Source organism: Dermochelys coriacea, chromosome 14 (assembly GCF_009764565.3).
Source record: "Dermochelys coriacea isolate rDerCor1 chromosome 14, rDerCor1.pri.v4, whole genome shotgun sequence".
Classification (NCBI taxonomy): Eukaryota; Metazoa; Chordata; order Testudines; family Dermochelyidae; genus Dermochelys; species Dermochelys coriacea.
The window spans coordinates 33,508,986-33,518,288 of record NC_050081.1 but is presented as its reverse complement, the minus strand read 5'-3'; the positions used below and the strand labels follow the sequence as shown (position 1 = coordinate 33,518,288).

Genomic DNA, 9,303 nt, shown 5'->3' with positions numbered 1-9,303 from the left:
CTCATGAGTTCATTCAAGTCTTTCAGTACCCGGTGCGATTCCTAAATCCCCAGCTCTAGAATCCTGTGATACCATGAATCTCAGCTATCGTTTGAATAAATGGGAAGCTTCTGGTCACATGGCAGAGTAAAAAAGGTCGAGAACGTGACCAGAGTGAAACCTCGTCACTCAGAAACAAAAGGAACAGTTTATGTTTTCTGGCCTGAGTTTTCCAGCTAAGGTCTAAGAACCTAAATATAAAAACAACATTCTCCTTTAATCTTTTTGATAAAAAGTAAGATTTTTTCCCCCCTGCTTCTGCAGGTTCAGCATCGACGGATCCCTGTCAAGTCCCCACCAATCTAAAGGAACTGGATTGGGCAGGACCAAAGCCCTAGTGGGAACATTTTTCACTAAAGCCCGCCAGGCTGAAATTCACAATTGGGCTCGTTGCTGCTTGCCAACAGCACGAGTCAGTTCCAGGAAGGAAAACACTCCGTTGTTGCTGCAGGCGGAGCATAGTGTGAACTCAGAAAATTGAAACATAAGTTACCCTGTTGCACTGCCCAGAGGGAGCCATGGCTGCAGAGAACCCCATGGAAAGTCTCCAGGAGGAAGCGACATGTCCCATCTGTCTGGAGTATTTCACACACCCTGTCACTCTGGAGTGTGGGCACAATTTCTGCCGAGCCTGCATCGCCCAGTGCTGGGAGGGACCCAACACAGCCTCCTCCTGCCCTCAGTGCAGAGAAACGGTGCAACAGAGAAACCTCAGGCCCAACAGGCAGCTGGCAAATGTCGTAGAAATCGCCAAGCAGCTGAGTTTCCAGGCAGCAAAGGGAGCAGGAGGGGACGGGGTGTGTGAGAGACACCAGGAGGCTCTGAAACTGTTCTGTGAAGAGGATCAAACCCCCATTGTGTGATCTGCAGAGAGTCCCGGGCTCACCGCGCTCACACGGTGGTTCCCGTACAGGAAGCTGCCCAGGAGTACAAGGTACCGAGTTTCTGTCCAGTCTAATGGGTAATAACTTAGGCTTTTAATTACAGGTTACTAGCATCACAAGTTGCCCGAGACAGGTGTCACTGTGTTGTTCAGCTGTGAGTAGCCTTCATTGCATGAAAGAGGCTGTATAAATTAATGATGCTCCAGCCTGACGAGAAGGGCAAGAGGAGGATTTTAAATTTGTCTGATGTGGGAAAGTTTTCTTTAAGCAGCTGAATCTTTTCAAACCCAGCTACCACCAGTGAACTATGGGAACTTTCTATAGCCTGGAAGCTGTTAAATGATCAGTGAGGCTTGACTCACAAGAGCTGCCGGTCGGTCTACGTGACAGTGCTGCATTCAGGCTGGAGAAACGGGAGTTACAAGCTATGGCTGTTATTACTGATTTATCACAGAGTTTATTATTGTTATTTGCATCCCATCGCCCCTACAGACCCTAGATGAGTGCTGACCTCGATTGTGGGAGTCCCTGCACAAACCCCATTGAGGGACAATCCCTGCCCCGAGCCATTTACAGTCTAACTGGACAAGAGAGACAAAGAATGGGGGAAACCGAGGCAGAGTGAGGGGAAGTGCCCTGTCCAAGATCACTGAGTGGGTCAGTGGCAGAGCTGGGTATAAATCCCACTTTTCCAAGGCCCAATCCAGCATCCTAACCACTAGGTAACTGTGGCCCCCTCAGCACTGAGCAGTGATGAAGTGCGGCCATTAGCAGGGAAAGCTCCTCGATAAAGGCCCCAGGAGCAGCAGGGAAAGGAGGTTTCCCACTGGGATTCTGAACTCCCGTGTTGCTCCATGGGTTTAAACTCAGATGCTACCGGCCTGCACTAAAGCAGATCACTGGGCTAAACACCGTGTGGACCCCGAGCTCCTTCAGTCCACACACAAAAGGGTTCCAGACAGCTCAGGTCCATGCCAAGTACCACTGGGATTACACTGCGTTGCAGCAAAACTAACCCCAGGCTGGAGCTGACCGGTTTCAGTCTGACCTGTTCTGTTGTGTATGTGGGCAAGGACTAGCCAGAGTGGGTCTGTTAGTCCCATACTGCAGCTTATGCAAATCTCTCAAAATCCACCACTTCCGGGACCTATGGTGGGGCTACCCAGAGGTCATTGCCAGGGAAAGGGGCTAGGACAGCACTAGAGCAAACCCCAGCTGTTCCTAACACAAATCAACACATCTAATGGGTTTGCCCTAGGCCTTAGATCAGTGCTGTCCAACCAGTCCAATCCCCTGGCTTCAGGCTGAAAGCCAATGGAGTTGGGTTCCTTTGAGCATCCCAACTTATATGGCTGCCCTGGAGGCTTCTGGGATTGATATCACTGTTTCTTAAATCTGCTCAAAAACAGCTTTATAGATTCACCACCATGTGACACCAGTTTCCTGCAGGTTTAAATCGATGGCAAAAGTGGACGTAATAATTCAACTCTGAATATAAAACACGCCCAGTTTCCACAAATAAAGTTTCATTTCCTTGGTGTCACTGATCTTCTACATCTAGAAGAACCCACTGTTGTACACAATGTTGCTGTAACCATGTTGGTCCCGGGGTATTAGAAAGACAAGGTAGGTGAAGTAATATCCGCTCATGGCCAGCTTCTGTGGGTGAATGACAAGCCTTCGAGCTTGTACAGAGCTCAGGTCTAGGAAAGAGTATGTTTCCCAGAGCTGAGCTCTGTGTAAGCTCAAAGGCTTGCCTCGTTCACCAACAGGAGTTGGGCCAATAGAAGATGTTACCTCCCCCACCTAGTCTAGCTAAGAAGACTGACATATCTTGCGTTTTAGGTGGAAAAACGCCCCCTACAAACAGCCTCAAAATGAACCCACCAAATCATTTCTGATTGTCAGGACAAAATCCAGGCCCATTTGCAGACTCTGAGGGAAGAGAGAAAAAGCTGCTGGGATTTAAAGAGGCTGGAGAGAAGAGAGGCCAGGAGTATCTGGTAGGTGCCTGTTGTTCTTCACCTGCTGGGACATGGAGGTGGGAGGGTTGTTTGTTGGTAGATTTCTCTGTGGCCTTGGTGTATGTGGTCTTGTGTGTGTTTCTCCATGATCATGAGATACTCTAAATGTGAGTGTGTGTGTGTGTGTGTTTGCACAAGTGTGTGTATCACAAATGTTCTCTCCCCAAAGAAAGACAACAGCATCTTCTGCAGCATCTAAGATGTTTTAATTAATGAGGTAATTACTGTTCCTTGTGACGTTTACAAAACTTCTCCCACACTGCACTGATTATATCCCAGTAGCTCCAGCCGGAGGCCCAATGTCTAAACAGCTGTTGTTGGTGCGGTAGTGTGAGCTGCAAGAGCCTGAGTGTTGCCCTGGGCTTGGAGGCCCACTGCTGTGTAGATTTACCCTCTGAGGCCATCAGACACAGTGTCCAAACCACATCAGATATGGAGACATCCCTTTAACAGACATTTGGGGCCAAATGGGAAGCTGTAAGAAAATCCTCTCCTGTGTGATGAGATCGTAGAGTCCAGTGCCACGATGTGAAAGATTTTGAACCCCAGATTTTGAACCCCAGTCCACAGGTCCCAGATGGTCACCACAACCCGACCGTTCTCCGGAACCAGCAAGGGAGGGGCTAGTGGAACTCTAGCCCACCAGAAGATCTGCCTACGAAGCTCCTGATTGGAGCAGACGTTCGGATGCATGAATTACGCCAGCAGGAGTCATAGAAAGTTGTCCAACAACTGAGTGACTCCTGATCTGCTGCTGGACTGTCCCCTGACTCTAGCTTGGCCCTGGCATTGTTCCTGACTCCAGGTTTGACCTGCAGTACTGCTATGTGATTTTGGCTTGACCCTTCATGTGGCTGCCTGACTCCGACTCCAGTCCCAATCCCTCGTGTGACTCCAGACACTGATTCTGTCTCAGCCTTTGGCATGACTCCTGGTCTTGACTCCATCCTCAGCCCCTGGTGAGATCCTGACTTCGATTCAGGTCTGACTTTGGCTGTAGTTCCTGACTTCCAACTGCAGCTCTGAGCAATAGGCCTGATGGCTCATGTCCTAGTCCCTACATCGATGTCTTAGTGATTGTAAAGAAACTCTCTCTTGTAAGACTGTATGAAAGGCCCTCAGGGTTCATCCATGTTCCTGACCAGCCCTTTCCTTATTTATTCTAGAAGCAGACAGAAACAAAGAGGCAGAAGATTGTGTCTGAATTTCAGAAACTGCGGTGGTTCCTGGAGGAACAAGAGCAACTCCTGCTGGCCCAGCTGGACAAGCTGAATGAGGAGATTGTGAAGATACAGAATGAAAATGTCTGTAAGCTTTCCAAGCAGATTTCCCATCTCACTGATCTGATCAGTGAGATGGAGGGGAAGGGTCAGAAGCCAGCGAGTGAATTCCTGCAGGTGAGACTGAGTGAGAAATATCCCAGATCTCCACACAGGGAAGGAAGGGCTCCTGAATCCTAAGCAATGGGGTCTAGCAGTCAGAGATCTCGGTGTAACTTGGCGTGTGCATTCCTGACGCGTGAAGGACTATTGTTCTTTATAGAGTTTCAGACACAGAGATATTAGAGATGGAAAAGCCCAATTAGCTCAGCTAATTCATGGCTCTGGGTCAGGGCAGGGGCTCTTTTTCTCGTACTTGCTAAATCCTTTCCCTAGGATCCTTTGTGTGTGTCAGATGGGACTGAGATTCTTTTCTCTCTCTCCTCTAGGATGTCAGAAGCACCTTGAGCAGGTATGTGGCTCTCCCTCACTCCCCCTTACACTTCACAATGCTGAGAATAACCAGCTCCAAGCTCTGAGCCACATCTCCACAGGGCTCTACAGCCAAATGTGTGAGGAAAGGTCATATTTTGAATACAAATCTCTCTGATCAACTTCATTCTCAGGTTCTCACCCTTTTATAGAAGACTCTGGAGTTCTCCATTCAGTGGGAAAGACTAACCTCGAGTATTTCCTAGCGATGTCACATCCCTGGGGGACTGGCTGCCTCAGGATTGTGGGGATGGAATATGGGCCTGTCACTGCTGGGGCATTGGTCACCATTCAGCCCAGGGCAGCAGTGGTCATCAGACTTTCCCTCCCGATATCTGTATGGAATGAGCTGGGGAAGGGGGAGTTGGTGTCTCAGTGTAGTTCCTAGTGGACAGATTTCTACAGCACTTTGCATGGGAATCTCCTGTCCCTCAGAGCATGGAGGCCAAGGAGTGAATTGGCCATGGAGACTCAATTCCCTTCTTATCTCCAGAGCTGGTCTCTCCAGACGAGAGCTGAAGAATATTAATGGGACCTTAAGTGGGAATGTTTCACGGCCATGGGCTGTGTTGCACCTGCTCCGAGGCTGGGAGATGTAGATGAATTGTAACTCCAGGCCCATTAGAGCAGCGACTCAATAGTCAGAACTTATGAGTCACTACATGAAATAAAACCATGTGACATTGTTTCTGTCTAGATGTGAGAAGGGGAAGTTCCAGCAGGCAGTGGAGATTTCTACTGAACTGGAAGTGAGACTCAGTGGTTTCTCCCAGAAAACTATTGCTGTAATGGAGACTCTGAGGAAGTTCAAAGGTACCGAGAAGGGATCTAGGCGGGGAAATTGGGATGAGCCTCTGAGACTGTGGGAGGAGAATGGCTCTGGCCAATTGGTTCATAATTAGATGATGGATCTACTTAATTGTTGGGTGACAATGCCACACACTTTGGGTGCAAGACACTCAGGTTGATTAATTCAAACCTTTATTTCTACCAAAAGCCTGCCTTGCAATTATAATTACTGTTAAAGTAAGAAATTACTCATAGACTTTAAGGCCAGAAGGGACCATCATGATCATCTAGTCTGACCTCGTGCTCATTGCAGGCCTCAGAATGTCGCCCACCCACTCCTACACTTGACCCCTAACCTTTGGCTGAGTTACTGAAGTCCTCAAATCATGGTTTAACAACTTCAAGGTACAGAGAATGCACCATTTATTCTAGTTTAATATCTGCTAACAATCCATGCCCCACACCGCAGAGGAAGGCGAAAACCCCCCAGGCTCTCTGCCAATCTGACATGGGGAAAATTCCTTCCCGACCCCAAATATGGTGGTCAGTTGGACACTGAGCATTTTGGCAAGATCCAACAGCCAGACACACCCGGCAAAGAATTCTCTATAACTCAGAGCCCTCCCAATCTACTGCCCCATCACCAGCCATTGGGATATTTGCTACTTGCCATTGCATATAGAAAGAAGAGTTGTCCAGTTCCCTTCTCCTGAGGCATAGGCAGGTCACAGGGGATTTCTCCTACGAAGCTCTGACTATCCCTTACAATGTCTGACATATTTACATCCAAATTACATATTTATTAGTTCTTTTCCAATCACCTTTGAATGTTGTTTAATATTCATATCTTATATAACTCATACAATTCACATGCATGAACTTTTTTATTGGCAGGGCTTTGCACTCCAAGATATATTCATGTTGTTCTCTTTTCTCATTGGTTTATTACCGCTAATTATGCATAGCTCACTTTGACCCTTTCCTCCACATAGGAATTTTTGGACTTTGCTTACTGCTCCGGACAGTACATTTTGGGTGTCTGTTCTCTTAAGCATATTGTGTGGTCCAAATACCTCTTTGTCCCACATAGTAACTTAGGAACACATCACTTGATAAGAAGGTCACTTAAGGCAACGATTCCCTTTATCAAGCAAACTGCTAATCAGGCCAAAGCCAAGTCAGTCAGTATAAACACTGAGTAAACAGACCCAACAGCTCACAATTAGAACCAGGATTTTGCAAACTCTCAACATCCTGTTAGTGTCAAAGGCACCAAAGTGGATAAAGTTACTTTTATGCCAAAGCTTTTCCATGATCTGGGTCTAGGTTATGACAAAAGGCAGCAAGCAAGTGAATGAGACAAACCAACTGGAATCTGAAGGGTGGGAGGGGTTGATAAGGAGAAAGTAAATCTGTTTTATGGATTATGTGTCTTGGGATGGTTGTGAGGCTGCAAGGATGTTGGTTCCACTGCTGAGAAATACCTGAATGAGAGAGGAAAGAGAAGGTTTCAGATTAGTTTATATTAAATATGTGAGTGTGTCTCTGGGCCTCTGTCTGTTTCTCTGTCATGATGAAAACTGTCTAGCAGTTCAGAGTGGGGATGCTGTTATAAATATGAAAGCCTGAAATCTCTTCTCTTTTCTCCTTTCCACCACCAGCCACTCTGCTGTCTGCACTGGAGACACCAAGACGGGAACCCCTCAGAGCGCACAGACAAGGTGAGGTTACAGGTGGAGATTGTCTTTAAATTATGAGAAAATTCCAGTGAAAACATCTTCATGAGATTGTAGCTAAAGTTACCGACACCTATCACGACACACACAGCCCCATAAGTAAACACATTAAACGGAGGAGATCCCATGTTGAAGTCACACAAACACTCGTGACACTGACTTTGATGCTGCATTCGTGTCCAAACAGATGAATGGAAATGGTGGCACTGAGCAGCACCTGAACAGAGCTCCCTGCCCTGAGGGCTGACACATCCCTCTGCTCTACCCTGGAGCAAGAGGTCTCCCCATTGCTCTTCTCCAACATCCTGCCTTTCCTTGGGCAGGGCAGGGTTCTCCCATTGGAGCTGCTCCCGGCTTCCTGGATTGGGGAGACGCTCTCCCTCTGAGGCTGTCAGCTCCTCCCTTCTCTCTGGGCTGGGGATGGGGCTTCCCCACCCAATGCCACCTGCTACTCACTGGTGTTAAGCGGCTCTTCCCCAATGCTGCACCTTCCTCTCTGTTCCCTGGCCTGGGAGTGGAGGCTGCATTAGGGGTTTATAGTTTCCCTCTGCTGTGGGGTTTATAGCTGGCCTGGTACCTGCCTCCTCTGCTCCTTTCTCGCTAAAACCTTCTTGACACCTTCCTGGCTGTTTTCAGAGTAGCAGCCATGTTAGTCTGTATTCGCAAAAAGAAAAGGAGGACTTGTGGCACCTTAGAGACTAACAAATTTATTGAGCATAAGCTTTCGTGAGCTACAGCTCACTTCATCGGCTGTGTCTCTGATGCTGGGAGTGGAGCAGCCCCAGCAGGGGACCCTTGCAAGGAAATGAGAAACCAATAAAGTGGCTCCTATTAAACAGGCTGAAGAACTGCAGTGACATCTCTGCTCAGTCTCCGGTGCCCAGGACAGAGGCAGCTCCCTGGGATCTAGGCTTGTCCCAGCCAGAACGGGGCTGCTGGAGAGAGTGAGAAATGGTCCCAGCCTCCCTCAGGGTTGAGCTCTGCCCCTAACGCTCTGATTCTCTCTCCCCAGTGAATATGACTCTGGATCCGGACACGGCTCATCCCATCCTCATCCTGTCTGAGGATCGGAAAAGTGTGAGATGGGGAGACACACGCCAGCATCTGCCCAAAAACCCTGGAAGATTTGACTCTGATCCTTGTGTGCTGGGCTGTGAAGGATTCACCTCAGGGAGACATTGCTGGGAGGTGGAGGTGGGGGATGGGCGATTCTGGGCCATGGGGGTGGCCAGAGAATCTGTGAGGAGGAAGGGAGGGATCAGCTGCAGCCCCGAGGAGGGGATCTGGGCTGTGCGGCGGTGGTGGGGTCAGTTCCGGGCTCTCACCTCCCCTGTGACCCCCCTGCCCCTGAGCCGGGTCCCCAGCAGGGTCCGGGTTTGTCTGGACTGTGACCGGGGGCAGGTGATATTTATCGATGCTGGTGATGGGGCCCCGATCTTCACTTTCCCCCCAGCCTCATTCAATAGGAGAGAATCCGACCCTGGATACAGGTCTGGGACCCAGACACCCAGCTCAGACTGTGTTCCTGAGATGGGGTGGACAGGGCCAGCTTGACTTTTGTGCCGGCGCCAAACCTATTTGTGGGGCCCCCTGGGGAATGAAGGGGCCAGGGGCAAAAGCACAGCGGGCAGGGTGGATTTGATTTAAATCGTAACTTAAATCACTACTCAGGAAGACTCAATTTAATCATGGTTTTCTACATAAAAGTACATTCTTGTTGGTTGTTATAACCTTAATACATATTCTTCACAACTCAGAGATAGATGCAGGTTTCATTTTTAGAAGGCACCCACGCACTATGCATTTGTAAATAGTGATTTATTTTAAAAATTTTTCAGATGAGTTTTACAGCTATATCAGACAATGAATGATTGTTTGGTTATTTCATTTTCCAAAGGTAATTGAAGATATTTATGAAGTCACTGGGACTATCTCCGTTCAACAGTTTAATCGTTAATATTTGGAGGATTTTCTTGCAAGGCTGTGTTAGAAGGAGGACATCACCAGACAGACATTTAAATTATTTTATTTAACTAAAAGAACAACGTTAAGTATTCTGGATTTTTTTTCTTCAACAGAA

At 48.1% G+C, this 9,303-nt stretch overlaps 1 protein-coding gene and 2 pseudogenes across 1 annotated transcript in view; 1 reads left to right on the top strand and 2 right to left on the bottom strand.

Moving 5' to 3' along the window:
• Positions 1-9,303, bottom strand: part of LOC119843336 (butyrophilin subfamily 1 member A1-like) — a 1,931,986-nt gene that overhangs the window by 1,598,177 nt on the left and 324,506 nt on the right. The window lies entirely within an intron of this gene.
• Positions 1-9,303, bottom strand: part of LOC119843350 — a 389,996-nt pseudogene that overhangs the window by 98,995 nt on the left and 281,698 nt on the right.
• Positions 523-8,767, top strand: LOC119843330 (annotated as a pseudogene).